The sequence below is a fragment of the Coregonus clupeaformis genome, chromosome 5 (assembly GCF_020615455.1).
Source record: "Coregonus clupeaformis isolate EN_2021a chromosome 5, ASM2061545v1, whole genome shotgun sequence".
NCBI classification, from domain to species: domain Eukaryota; kingdom Metazoa; phylum Chordata; class Actinopteri; order Salmoniformes; family Salmonidae; genus Coregonus; species Coregonus clupeaformis.
The window spans coordinates 39,145,721-39,160,270 of NC_059196.1; the positions used below are offsets into that span (position 1 = coordinate 39,145,721).

Here is a 14,550-nt window from a genome sequence, read left to right on the forward strand (position 1 = left end):
CTACAGCGCTACAGTTCATTCCCATCTGATGTTGATGCTTAGGCACAGGTGTGTGTGTGTGTGTGTGTGTGTGTGTGTGTGTGTGTGTGTGTGTGTGTGTGTGCGCACAGGGGGCCGCTGTGTCCAGTTATCTCTGGCTCTCTTTCTGGCTGAGTAAATCAATGTCTTACAGTAGGCAACTGAGCTCTCCTCCTGGGGCTACATCCCAAATGGCACACTATTCCCTATTTAGTGCACTATTTTTGACATGGGACATTCTGGTCAAAATTAGTGCACCATATAGGGAATAGGGTGCCATTTGGGACGCAGCCCTGATCTCTATCAGAGCGCATGGCCACTGGCTAAGTGTTTAGTATGGCCAGGCACCGTCTCGCTGCGTCTCAGTCTGATAGGATTTCATGTAACACTTGGGTAAACAAACACCAAGCAAGAGAATTGAGTTCCTACTCCTGAGAATGAGATCAGTGAGATACTCTAACGCTTTTTGTGGCCTCTCTCCTTCAACGTTGCAAATGGCACACTATTCCCTATGTAGTGCACTACTTTTGACCATGGCTCATAAGGTTACTCTTGACCAGGGCTCAAAAGTAGTGCACTACATAGGGAATAGGGTGCCATTTGAGACAAAGCCAGTGTGTGACTCCCTCCTCCGTCCAACATAGCAAAGGTGAAAACCAATACTCAGAGAAAGAGAACCAAGGTCTTTTTAAAGCACTGCAGTATCAAAACTACTTAAACAACTTGGGAGGACTGGACAGTGAAAGTGTAATTGAGGTGATTCGGTGAAGGTGAACCACGCTCACGTGACAAGTCACCTTGCCCGAGGCCTGAAGACTTGTGTAAGATCCCCCAAGTTAATACCTCGGCTTTAGTTCAGCGGGCTAGCACAGTCTAGTTTAGTGGCACGCAGGAGACCCAGGTTCGAACCCAAGTCAGACACGCAAGATGCTGAGCTATTTTGGGCTAGCTGGGCTACCATATATCTTATACCAGTTGTTTTCTTTGGGACGAAGGAGAGGTAATGGGGGCATAGCCAGAGTCTCTCTACATAATCATCTAAAAGTCACAGCTTGCCCAAAATAGAGGACATCATGATTATGTAGAGAGACTCTGGCTATGCCCCCATTACCTCTCCTTCATCCCAAAGAAAACGACCGGTATAAGATATATTTTACATTACATTTTAGTCATTTAGCAGACGCTCTTATCCAGAGCGACTTACAGTTAGTGAAAAATGTTTTTTTTTTTTTATTTTTTTTTTTATACTGGCCCCCCATGGGAATCGAACCCACAACCCTGGCGTTGCAAACACCTTGCTCTATCAACTGAGCTACATCCCTGCCGGCCATTCCCTCCCCTACCCTGGACGACGCTGGGCCAATTGTGCGCCGCCCATGAGTCTCCCGGTCGCGGCCGGCTGCGACAGAGCCTGGATTCGAACCAGGATCTCTAGTGGCACAGTTAGCACTGCGATGCAGTGCCTTAGACCACTGCACCACTCAGGAGTATATATGGTAATAATGGTATATATGGTATATATGGTAGCCCAGCTGGCCCATGCCTCATATTTGTGGGAAGTAGTGAACGATTGAAAGGAGATATTATTAGGACAACACACACATCCTGTACTCCTCCTCCCTCCGTTTCCTTCCCCTCTGTTGCCGTGGTGAGGAGGAGGGATTAGAATGGGCTGATTCCATCCTTAAAGTAGTCCCGTATCCTGGGGAGGCTCAAGGATCGGAGAGTGCTACTGAAGTGAGCAGGCTCTTAGAGCTCCAAGTCTCTCTCTCTCTCTCTCTGCTGCCTCACTTCTCCCTCAGCAAGGGCACGTTGCCATAGAAACTTAACATGACAGAGCTAGCTGGTGGCCGGTCTGCTGTGTAATGAACACTGTCTGTGTGCAGTCGTGCAGGCCGTGGACATTGTGGAGGTCATCACTGAGGACATGAACACTGTAGAGGTCATCACTGAGGACATGAACACTGTAGAGGTCATCACTGAGGACATGAACACTGTAGAGGTCATCACTGAGGACATGAACACTGTAGAGGTCATCACTAGAGACCATGGACATTGTGGAGGTCATCACTGAGACCATGGACTTTGTGGAGGTCATCACTGAGACCATGGATATTGTGTGGAGGTCATCACTGAGACCATGGACATTGTGGAGGTCATCACTGAGGCCTTGGACATTGTGGAGGCATATACGGCTCCCGAGTGGCGCAGCGGTCTAAGGAACTGCATCTCAGTGCTTGAGGCGTCACTACAGACCCCCTGGTTCGATTCCAGGCTGCATCACAACTGGCCGTAATCAGGAGTCCCATAGGGCGGCGCACAATTGGCCCAGCGTCGTCCGGGTTTGGCCGGTGTAGGCCGTCATTGTAAATAAGAATTTGTTCTTAACTGACTTGCCTGGTTAAATAAAGGTTAAATAAAAAATAACAAAATAGGGCATGGAAATGATGGAGACGTAGAGGTCATGGACATTATGAGACGTCAGTCAGGTATGAACCTTTAAAAAAACATGACATTTTTTTATGTCCCTTCAGCTGTGCTCTTTCTATAAACCAAGGATTTTCTTATAATATTAAAGGTGGGTGAGCAGAATACACACTCACTGGAAGACAATTTATTAAAACCAATATCCCAGAGAGCCATGTATTTATTTAGATGGCTCTGAAATATCGCATTATTTGAAGTGCCATCTGCAAAAATAGCACCCGATACAGGTACCATTTTGCAACTACTGTATAACAGGTCTATGGAACACATTCAGACGGGTCACAGATTGAATCCCTCCAATGCATCATTCACATCATGGTGTTGACATTTTTAGATGTGCAATGTTCCCCCTCCTTACATTTCCCATCCCTAGCTGTGTGGCCATTGCATGGGGAACCAGTCTGTCCCAAATGGCACCCTATTCCCAACATTGTGCACTCGTTTTGACCCCACCGCTCTGAACCCACCTCCACCCCAATAAATGGCACAGTGTGTCCTCACGGGCCAGAAAGACCCAGGCCCAGGGGCTTTGTGTTGGATCCATACTGCCACATTACGATCTACAGAGGGTGTTGGATCCATACTGCCACATTACGATCTACAGAGGGTGTTGGGTCCATACTGCCACATTACGATCTACAGAGGGTGTTGGATCCATACTGCCACATTACGATCTACAGAGGGTGTTGGATCCATACTGCCACATTACGATCTACAGAGGGTGTTGGATCCATACTGCCACATTACGATCTACAGAGGGTGTTGGGTCCATACTGCCACATTACGATCTACAGAGGGTGTTGGGTCCATACTGCCACATTACGATCTACAGAGGGTGTTGGGTCCATACTGCCACATTACGATCTACAGAGGGTGTTGGGTCCATACTGCCACATTACGATCTACAGAGGGTGTTGGGTCCATACTGCCACATTACGATCTACAGAGGGTGTTGGGTCCATACTGCCACATTACGATCTACAGAGGGTGTTGGGTCCATACTGCCACATTACGATCTACAGAGGGTGTTGGGTCCATACTGCCACATTACGATCTACAGAGGGTGTTGGGTCCATACTGCCACATTACGATCTACAGAGGGTGTTGGGTCCATACTGCCACATTACGATCTACAGAGGGTGTTGGGTCCATACTGCCACATTACGATCTACAGAGGGTGTTGGGTCTCCTCTACCCCCTCTACCTCCTCTACCCCCTCTACCTCCCTCTACCTAGGGCGGCAGGTAGCTTAGTGGGTAAGAGCGTTGTGCCAGTAACCGAAAGGTCGCTGGTTCTAATCCCCGAGCCGACTAGGTGAAAAATCTGTCGATGTGCCCTTAAGCAAGGCACTTAACCCTAATTGCTCATGTAAGTCGCTCTGGATAAGAGCGTCTGCTAAATGACTAAAATGTAAATGTAAATGTACCTCCTCCACTCCCCTCTACCTCCCTCTACCCCCCTCTACCTCCTCTACCTCCTCCACTCCCCTCTACCTCCTCCACTCCCCTCAACCTCCCTCTACCCCTCTACCTCCTCCACTCCCCTCTACCCCCTCTACCTCCCTTTACTTTCTCTACCTCCTTTACGCCCTCCACCCCCCTCTACCCCCTCTACCTCCTCTACCTTCCCCAATCTCCTCTACCCTCTCTAACCCCCTCTACCCTATCTAACCCCCTCTACCCTCTCTAACCCCCTCTACCTTCCCACATCTCCTCTACCCTCTCTACCCCCCTCTACCCTCTCTAACCCCCTCTACCTTCCCCCACCTTCCCACATCTCCTCTACCCTCTCTACCCCCCTCTACCCTATCTAACCCCCTCTACCCTCTCTAACCCCCTCTACCTTCCCCCACCTTCCCACATCTCCTCTACCCTCTCTAACCCCCTCTACCCCCTCTACCTTCCCACATCTCCTCTACCCTCTCTAACCCCCTCTACCCTCTCTAACCCCCTCTACCCTCTCTACCCTCTCTAACCCCCCTCTAACCCCCCTCTACCTTCCCCCCACCTTCCCACATCTCCTCTACCCTCTCTAACCCCCTCTACCCTCTCTAACCCCCTCTACCCTCTCTACCCTCTCTAACCCCCTCTACCTCCTCTACCTTCCCCCATCTCCTCTACCCTCTCTAACCCCCTCTACCCTCTCTAACCCCCTCTACCCTCTCTAACCCCCTCTACCTTCCCCCCATCTCCTCTACCCTCTCTAACCCCCTCTACCCTCTCTAACCCCCTCTACCTCCTCTACCTTCCCCCATCTCCTCTACCCTCTCTAACCCCCTCTACCCTCTCTAACCCCCTCTACCCTCTCTAACCCCCTCTACCTTCCCCCATCTCCTCTACCCTCTCTACCCCCCTCTACCCTCTCTACCCCCTCTACCCTCTCTAACCCCCTCTACCCTCTCTAACCCCCTCTACCTTCCCCCATCTCCTCTACCCTCTCTAACCCCCTCTACCTTCCCCCATCTCCTCTACCCTCTCTACCCCCCTCTACCCTCTCTACCCCCCTCTACCCTCTCTAACCCCCTCTACCCTCTCTAACCCCCTCTACCTTCCCCCATCTCCTCTACCCTCTCTAACCCCCTCTACTCTCTCTAACCCCCTCCAACCCCCTCTAACTGCTTTACCTTGAGAAGGAGCCTCTCACTGCATTTTCTATTTATCTACTACCGCCTAGTTCTAACCAATCAGATTCACCCTAATCCTCCCGACGACCGCTGTTTGTCTTTGTGTAGAAATTCATCAAAGCATATTTCCTGAGAAACTGCATTAGCTTTCTCCCTGCAGTGTGTGTGTATTTGTGTAAGTGTATGTGTATGTATGCGTGTGTCTGCCTTGATTGGGGACGTCTTGGTCAGACTGATGATAGCAGAATGGATCAGTCTCATTACCATATAGGGTTTGAGGCCACAGCCCCCCCCCACCACCACCACACACCCTTCCCCCCACCCCACAACCCACACACCCTGAGCTCTAGTATCCACAACATTACAGTCAAGCTGCCGATAACAGCATATAAATGTAATAAGCTGACAGGTCGTTCCACGGGATGTGTGACAGCGGGATAGAACAGCCCTGATGAATGGGCCATCGTTGTTGGGCCGAAAAAGGACAAATAAGGTGCTTCATTTAATGCACCTCAAACTCCCGTCCCTGTCTCAGGTAGGCTGTGTCTCAAATGGCACCCTATTCCCTATGTAGGGCACTTCTTTTGACCAGGGTAGTGCACTATATAGGGAATAGGGGGCCATTTGGGACGCATCAACAGAGGTATAAACGCTTCCTGGTGCTGAAAGCGTTCCTAAGACAACCGTGATGGATTCATCATATTCACTGGTTAGGAGCTGCCTTATGCACCTGAGGATGTCACACCCTGATCTGTTTCACCTGTCTTTGTGATTGTCTCCACCCCCCCTCCAGGTGGCGCCCATCTTCCCCATTATCCCCTGTGTATTTATACCTGTGTTCTCCGTTTGTCTGTTGCCAGTTCGTCTTGTCTCGTCAAGCCTACCAGCATGTTTTTTTCCCGTACTCCTGTTCTCTCTAGTCCCCGTTTTCTAGTTCTCCCGGTTCCGACCTCTTCTGCCTGCCCTGACCACGAGCCTGCCTGCCGTCCTGTACCTATCTGACTCTGACCTGGTTTACGAACTTCTGCCTGTCCTGATTTTTGTTAAACCAAGAAACGACATCTCAAGCCTTTCTTGGAAACGTGTTGGCGCCGTGGATGTAAAGGTGTCTGAAAGGAAAGGAAGTGGTTCATTACAATGTAGGGACATAGTTTGAAGCCACTACAATCATAATGCTATGAAATCCTGCATAGCCCTGCCATGTCACTCCAACACACACACACGTCATATGAAACCATTTATATACACTAGCTGAGGCTACACACCAGCTACACGGGTGTACAGTAATCATGTCAAGGACCAAATTATGTCAATGGACCAACGCATCATGATCCTTCTGGTCAGAACAGCATTAAAAGAGACCAATTATAATTCAGACCACAAAGCCCTGGCCTCGGGCCTCTCTCTTTTCACATCTAAAGACGTCATACACAGATGGATGCAAATGATCCACTATATAGGCTGAATGTAAAAGAGAGAGAGAAACAGAGAGAGAGCTAGATGGGGGGGCGAGAGAGTATTACTGAGGGACGCCAGGATCAATCCTCTTTGAAATATCACATCTGAAAAAGACCCCTGTTCCAGGTAATAGGTAGCTACAGCAACTGCCTGACAGGAAGTCAGGGTCCTGAGTCACCGCCCTGAGTCACCGCCCTGAGCCATGTAACTTACAGGCCTGGTTAATTTACTCTCCATTTGTCACAATGGCTGCATCTGAAATGGCACCCTGTTCCCTATATAGTGCCATAGGGCTCTGGTCAAAAGTAGTGCACTATATAGGGAATCGGGTGCCATTGTGGACACACTCAAGGTGTCCTCGGTACCTGTTTGAACAAGTTCCATTAAAGCAGTAGTGGGAAGCAGATAGGGCGGAATACAGGAAGAGGCTCCTGTATATACAGTGGGGAAAAAAACGTTTTTAGTCAGCCACCAATTGTGCAAGTTCTCCCACTTAAAAAGATGAGAGAGGCCTGTAATGTTCATCATAGGTACACATCAACTATGACAGACAAAATGAGGGGAAAAAAATCCAGAAAATCACATTGTAGGATTTTTAATGAATTTATTTGAAAATTATGGTGGAAAATAAGTATTTGGTCAATAACAAAAGTTTCTCAATACTTTCTTTTACACCCTTTGTTGGCAATGACACAGGTCAAACGTTTTCTGTAAGTCTTCACAAGGTTTTCACACACTGTTGCTGGTATTTTGGCCCATTCCTCCATGCAGATCTCCTCTAGAGCAGTGATGTTTTGGGGCTGTCGCTGGGCAACACAGACTTTCAACTCCCTCCAAAGATTTTCTATGGGGTTGAGATTTGGAGACTGGCTAGGCCACTCCAGGACCTTCAAATGCTTCTTACGAAGCCACTCCTTCGTTGCCCAGGCGGTGTGTTTTGGATCATTGTCATGCTGAAAGACCCAGCCACGTTTCATCTTCAATGCCCTTTCTGATGGAAGGAGGTTTTCACTCAAAATCTCATGATACATGGCCCCATTCATTCTTTCCTTTACACGGATCAGTCGTCCTGGTCCCTTTGCAGAAAAACAGCCCCAAAGCATGATGTTTCCACCCCCATTCTTCACAGTAGGTATGGTGTTCTTTGGATGCAACTCAGCATTCTTTGTCCTCCAAACACGACGAGTTGAGTTTTTACCAAAAAGTTCTATTTTGGTTTCATCTGACCATATGACATTCTCCCAATCCTCTTCTGGATCATCCAAATGCACTCTAGCAAACTTCAGACGGGCCTGGACATGTACTGGCTTAAGCAGGGGGACACGTCTCGCACTGCAGGATTTGAGTCCCTGGCGGCGTAGTGTGTTACTGATGGTAGGCTTTGTTACTTTGGTCCCAGCTCTCTGCAGGTCATTCACTAGGTCCCACCGTGTGGTTCTGGGATTTTTGCTCACCGTTCTTGTGATCATTTTGACCCCACGGGGTGAGATCTTGCGTGGAGCCCCAGATCGAGGGAGATTATCAGTGGTCTTGTATGTCTTCCATTTCCTAATAATTGCTCCCACAGTTGATTTCTTCAAACCAAGCTGCTTACCTATTGCAGATTCAGTCTTCCCAGCCTGGTGCAGGTCTACAATTTTGTTTCTGGTGTCCTTTGACAGCTCTTTGGTCTTGGCCATAGTGGAGTTTGGAGTGTGACTGTTTGAGGTTGTGGACAGGTGTCTTTTATACTGATAACAAGTTCAAACATATGCCATTAATACAGGTAACGAGTGGAGGACAGAGGAGCCTCTTAAAGAAGAAGTTACAGGTCTGTGAGAGCCAGAAATCTTGCTTGTTTGTAGGTGACCAAATACTTATTTTCCACCATAATTTGCAAATAAATTCATTAAAAATCCTACAATGTGATTTTCTGGAATATTTTTTTCCAATTTGTCTGTCATAGTTGACGTGTACCTATGATGAAAATTACAGGCCTCTCTCATCTTTTTAAGTGGGAGAACTTGCACAATTGGTGGCTGACTAAATACTTTTTTCCCCACTGTACATGTTTTTAAGCTATACATATTTATTTATTTTCTCGCTGGCTGGCAACTGTTTGCCTGACAACTCACCTTGAATTTAATTCCGCTGCTCTATCGATCGCTTCATACGTTCAGTCTGAATCTGCCATCCTAGAAGTCGTCTGTGTGACTTTAACATGAGGGGCGGGAGGAGAATCCAGACTCATTGTGGAAAGGAAATGTCAGTTTGGCCGGAGCCATGTGCACGGTTAGCCAGGCAAGGCTACAGTTTCATTGACGGTTGGTTATAAATATTAATAAATGAGCCTGTGTTTTTCATCTAACAGGAAAACATAGTGGACGTGTTTATCGCTGCTTCAATTACTGTAGGCAAGTTCAAATATTCCAGACAGTTTTGGTCTGCTTCCCAAATGGCACCCTAATTCCCCATTGGTCCTGGTCAAAAGTAGTGCCCTATATAGATAGGGAATAGGGTGCCATTTGGGACGCAAACAGTTCGACTTTCTCACTCTGCCGGTTTGAGGGCAGATATTTTTTTTTTTACAAATAACAATTATAGAACTCACACACACACACACACACACACACACACATACAGAGTGATAGGTTGTATTTTGCTGGCAGAACCTGAAGCCTCGCCTTAACAGTGAAGGTGAGAATTTCCTCGCCAATAGCAGCATTCTGGTACACAGCCACACACAGAACACAGAACACACTCCTCTGGGCTTTATCTAATGGCTCATCAGAAGCCTCCCAGTAGTGACATATGTCTGCTCCCTCCTTCTCTCTCTCTCTCTCCCTCAGACTCTCTCTCTCCCTCAGACTCTCTCTCTCCCTCCGTCTCTCTCTCTCCCTCCTTCTCAGACTCTCTCCCTCAGACTCTCTCTCTCCCTCCCTCCGTCTCTCTCTCTCCCTCCGTCTCTCTCTCTCCCTCCGTCTCTCTCTCTCCCTCAGACTCTCTCTCTCCCTCCGTCTCTCTCTCTCCCTCCGTCTCTCTCTCTCCCTCCTCCTCTCTCTCCCTCAGACTCTCTCTCTCCCTCAGACTCTCTCTCTCCCTCAGACTCTCTCTCTCCCTCCGTCTCTCTCTCTCCCTCCGTCTCTCTCTCTCCCTCCTCCTCTCTCTCCCTCAGACTCTCTCTCTCCCTCAGACTCTCTCTCTCCCTCAGACTCTCTCTCTCCCTCCTCCTCTCTCTCCCTCAGACTCTCTCTCTCCCTCAGACTCTCTCTCTCCCTCAGACTCTCTCTCTCCCTCCTCCTCTCTCTCCCTCAGACTCTCTCTCTCCCTCAGACTCTCTCTCTCCCTCAGACTCTCTCTCTCCCTCAGACTCTCTCTCTCCCTTGTTCTCTCTCTCCCCCCGTCTCTCTCTCTCCCCCCGTCTCTCTCTCTCCCTCAGACTCTCTCTCTCCCTCAGACTCTCTCTCTCCCTCAGACTCTCTCTCTCCCTCAGACTCTCTCTCTCCCTCAGACTCTCTCTCTCCCTCAGACTCTCTCTCTCCCTCAGACTCTCTCTCTCCCTCAGACTCTCTCTCTCCCTCAGACTCTCTCTCTCCCTCAGACTCTCTCTCTCCCTCAGACTCTCTCTCTCCCTCCGTCTCTCTCTCTCCCTCAGACTCTCTCTCTCCCTCAGACTCTCTCTCTCCCTCAGACTCTCTCTCTCCCTCAGACTCTCTCTCTCCCTTGTTCTCTCTCTCCCCCCGTCTCTCTCTCCCTCGTTCTCTCCCCCCCGTCTCTCTCTCCCTCGTTCTCTCTCCCCCCATCTCTCTCCACCGTCTCTCTCTCTCCCTTGTTCTCTCCCCCCCGTCTCTCTCCCCCCGTCTCTCTCTCCCCCCGTCTCTCTCTCCCTCGTTCTCTTTCTCCCCCCGTCTCTCTCTCTCTCCCCCCGTCTCTCTCTCTCCCCCGTCTCTCCCTCTCCCCCAGTCTCTCTCTCTCCCTCTGTCTCTAATGAGTCCTTGTGATACCAGGAGAGTTTGATAAGTAATGAAAGAAGCAGCCCTGCTCTCTCTCTCTTTGTTATCCTGCTATAATAGCCTCCATGGCAGACACTAAACATCACTATAAGGTATTGGAAGGGAGCGGCGCTAGCTGTGATGAGACCAACCGGGCTCTCCGACGACGTGTGTATTAAATGTGAGTTCAAAAAGGCATTTAATAGACAACAGAGGACTGAGTGTCCAGAGTCCGGTACCTCATTTGATAGACAACAGAGGACAGTGTCCAGAGTCCGGTACCTCATTTGATAGACAACAGAGGACAGTGTCCAGAGTCCGGTACCTCATTTGATAGACAACAGAGGACAGTGTCCAGAGTCCGGTACCTAATTTGATAAGACAACAGAGGACAGTGTCCAGAGTCCGGTACCTCATTTGATAGACAACAGAGGACAGTGTCCAGAGTCCGGTACCTCATTTGATAGACAACAGAGGACAGTGTCCAGAGTCCGGTACCTAATTTGATAGACAACAGAGGACAGTGTCCAGAGTCCGGTACCTCATTTGATAGACAACAGAGGACAGTGTCCAGAGTCCGGTACCTCATTTGATAGACAACAGAGGACAGTGTCCAGAGTCCGGTACCTAATTTGATAGACAACAGAGGACAGTGTCCAGAGTCCGGTACCTCATTTGATAGACAACAGAGGACAGTGTCCAGAGTCCGGTACCTCATTTGATAGACAACAGAGGACAGTGTCCAGAGTCCGGTACCTAATTTGATAGACAACAGAGGACAGTGTCCAGAGTCCGGTACCTCATTTGATAGACAACAGAGGACAGTGTCCAGAGTCCGGTACCTCATTTGATAGACAACAGAGGACAGTGTCCAGAGTCCGGTACCTCATTTGATAGACAACAGAGGACAGTGTCCAGAGTCCGGTACCTCTATAATATGTGAAGGGGGATGATTCCACAGAGACAGAATGAAAGGAAGAGAGAGAAGAGGAAGATACAGTTTATTACCAGATCCTACAACACCTTGTTCTCTATATAGGGCCCTGGCCAAAAGTAGTGCACTACACAGGGTACATGGTGCCATTTGGGACGCAGTCTTAGTGAGGACTATCAGTGGATTTGCCCACAGACGGCTTCCTTCTTTCACTTCCCATCGCAGTAATTACATGAAAAATAAGGAAGAGCGTAGCAGAGATCTATGAGCTGCAAACAGTGGATTATAGTCATCGTTATTTATTAATAATTGATATTCTACACCCGTCTCGTCTGGAAGGCTAGACACCTAAATGGTAGGATCCAAGAGACACACGGAGGAACCTTAAATTCGCCTCCGTTACTAAGTAAAAGACTGGGGGTATCAGGTAAAAAGAGAAGGCAGCTAAACTGAAGGTCTTCTAATCTCAGGGTCACGGCTTTACCTTTGTTCTTTTACTTCGGTCTAATAGACATATCAGATATACTGTATGTCAGGTGGCAGGTGGCAGGTAGCCTAGCGGTTAAGAGCTTTGGGCCAGTAACCGCGAAAGGTTGCTGGTTCGAATCCCCTAGCCGACTAGGTGGAAAAAGGTGTCAATGTGCCCTTGAGCAAGGCACTTTACCCTAATTGCTCCTGTAAGTCGCTCTGGATAAATGTCTAAAATGTAAATGTACACTACCGTTCAACAGTTTGGGGTCGCTTAGAAATGGCCTTGTTTTCGAAAGAAAATTATTATTTTTTGTCCATTAAAATAACATCAAATTGATCAGAAATACAGTGTAGACATTGTTAATGTTGTAAATGGCTATTGTAGCTGGAAACGGCTGATTTTTTATGGAATATCTACATAGGCGTACAGAGGCCCATTATCAGCAACCATCAGTCCTGTGTTCCAATGGCACGTTGTGTTTGCTAATCCAAGTTTATCATTTTAAAAAGGCTAATTGATCATTAGAAAACCCTTTTGCAATTATGTTAGCACAGCTGAAAACTGTTGTGCTGATTAAAGAAGCAATAAAACTGGCCTTCTTGAGACTAGTTGAGTATCTGGAGAATCAGCAATTGCGTGTTCAATTACAGGCTCAAAATGGTCAGAAACAAATAACTTTCTTCTGAAACTCGTCAGTCTATTCTTGTTCTGAGAAATGAAGGCTATTCCATGCCAGAAATTGCCAAGAAACTGAAGATCTCGTACAACGCTGTGTACTACTCCCTTCACAGAACAGCGTAAACTGGCTCTAACCAGAATAGAAAGAGGAGTGGGAGGCCCCGGTTTCCCAACTGAGCAAGAGGACAAATGCATTAGAGTGTCTAGTTTGAGAAACAGACGCCTCACAGGTCCTCAACTGGCAGCTTCATTAAATAGTACCCACAAAACACCAGTCTCAACATCAACAGTGAAGAGGCGACTCCGGGATGCTGACCTTCTAGGCAGAGTTGCAAAGAAAAAGCCATATCTCAGACTGGCCAATAAAAACTGCCCATCTTAATCTTTTCTTTTTATTGGCCAGTCTGATATATGTATTTTTCTTTGCAACTTAGAGCCGGTTTGCGCTGAAGGGAGTAGTACACAGCATTGTACGAGATCTTCAGTTTCTTGGCAATTTCTCTTAAAATGATCAACTTGGATTAGCAAACACAACGTGCCATTGGAACACAGGACTGATGGTTGCTGATAATGGGCCTCTGTACGCCTATGTAGATATACCATTTAAAACATCAGCCGTTTCCAGCTACAATAGCCATTTACAACATTAACAATGTCTACACTGTATTTCTGATCAATTTGATGTTATTTTAAAGGACAAAAAAAATTGCTTTTCTTTCGAAAACAAGGACATTTCTAAGCGACCCCAAACTTTTGAACGGTAGTGTAGATATCTAAAAGGATTTAAAGAAGCTCGATCTGTATCACCCTAGTATTCGTCTGTATTCCCAAATGGCCCCCCTTATTCCCTATGGCCCCTGGTCAAAAGTACTATATACGGAAATATGGGTGCCATTTGGGATACACCCAGGTTAGTACACATACATGGATGTTCTTTGTCTGCTGCTGTTTAGCTTCTAGCAGTGTGTTCACCTCAGTGAGTCAGTATGCTAACCTTGGCTATGTATGAGCCAAACAGAGCTGCCGTTGCTGCACTTACAAAGCACATCACTCCGCCTTCCTTTGCCTTCCTTCTCAAGCAGCGCTCTGCTCCTGCAGATCTTTAGACATAAATGTATCTTCAGGACTACAGTGAGCAGGTCTCCCCTGAATACCAACTCAAGCAGAGAGAGGAAGAGGCATGGGCTGCATTGAAATTCTCCCAAGGACAGAAAAATGCTTTTATATGTGTGCTAGCAGTTCTCTCTCTGTGTGTGTGTGTGTGTGTGTGTGCGTGCGCGCCAAGGCTTTCCTACCTCTTTACTTTCTGAAGACGAATCGCAGTAGGTTGCCGGGAGACCCTGGTCACAATAACGATCTGTTTTTTAATCAACCAGCCTCTGATATCAATGAAGAATCTGGTGGCGGCGCAGCTCTTACAAGAGAACCAGGCGGCCTCTCAAATGGCACCCTATTCCCTATATAGTGCACTTTGAATTTACATCCTTCTATTTTCAGTTTTGTATCTATCATTTTAATGTCGACTGCTGTTCAACTGAATTCTGCTCATCTACCGTAGATTCTCCTCCACCAGGCTCTCGCCTTCAGTTGTCCATCTACAGTAGATTCTCCTCCACCAGGCTCTCGCCTTCAGTTGTCCATCTACAGTAGATTCTCCTCCACCAGGCTCTCGCCTTCAGTTGTCCATCTACAGTAGATTCTCCTCCACCAGGCTCTCGCCTTCAGTTGTCCATCTACAGTAGATTCTCCTCCACCAGGCTCTCGCCTTCAGTTGTCCATCTACAGTAGATTCTCCTCCACCAGGCTCTCTCCTTCAGTTGTCCATCTAGTGCTTCCTTTTAAATCTAGGCACTGCCCGTGTCCTAAATCTGCATTTGGAAAGACGGATTTGGAGTAAACTTGAGTTTAC

The 14,550-nt window shown here is 47.8% G+C and overlaps 1 protein-coding gene across 1 annotated transcript in view; it reads right to left on the bottom strand.

Annotated features, from left to right (window-relative positions):
- gbe1b (glucan (1,4-alpha-), branching enzyme 1b) overlaps nt 1-14,550 on the bottom strand; it is a 271,934-nt gene that overhangs the window by 157,948 nt on the left and 99,436 nt on the right. The window lies entirely within an intron of this gene.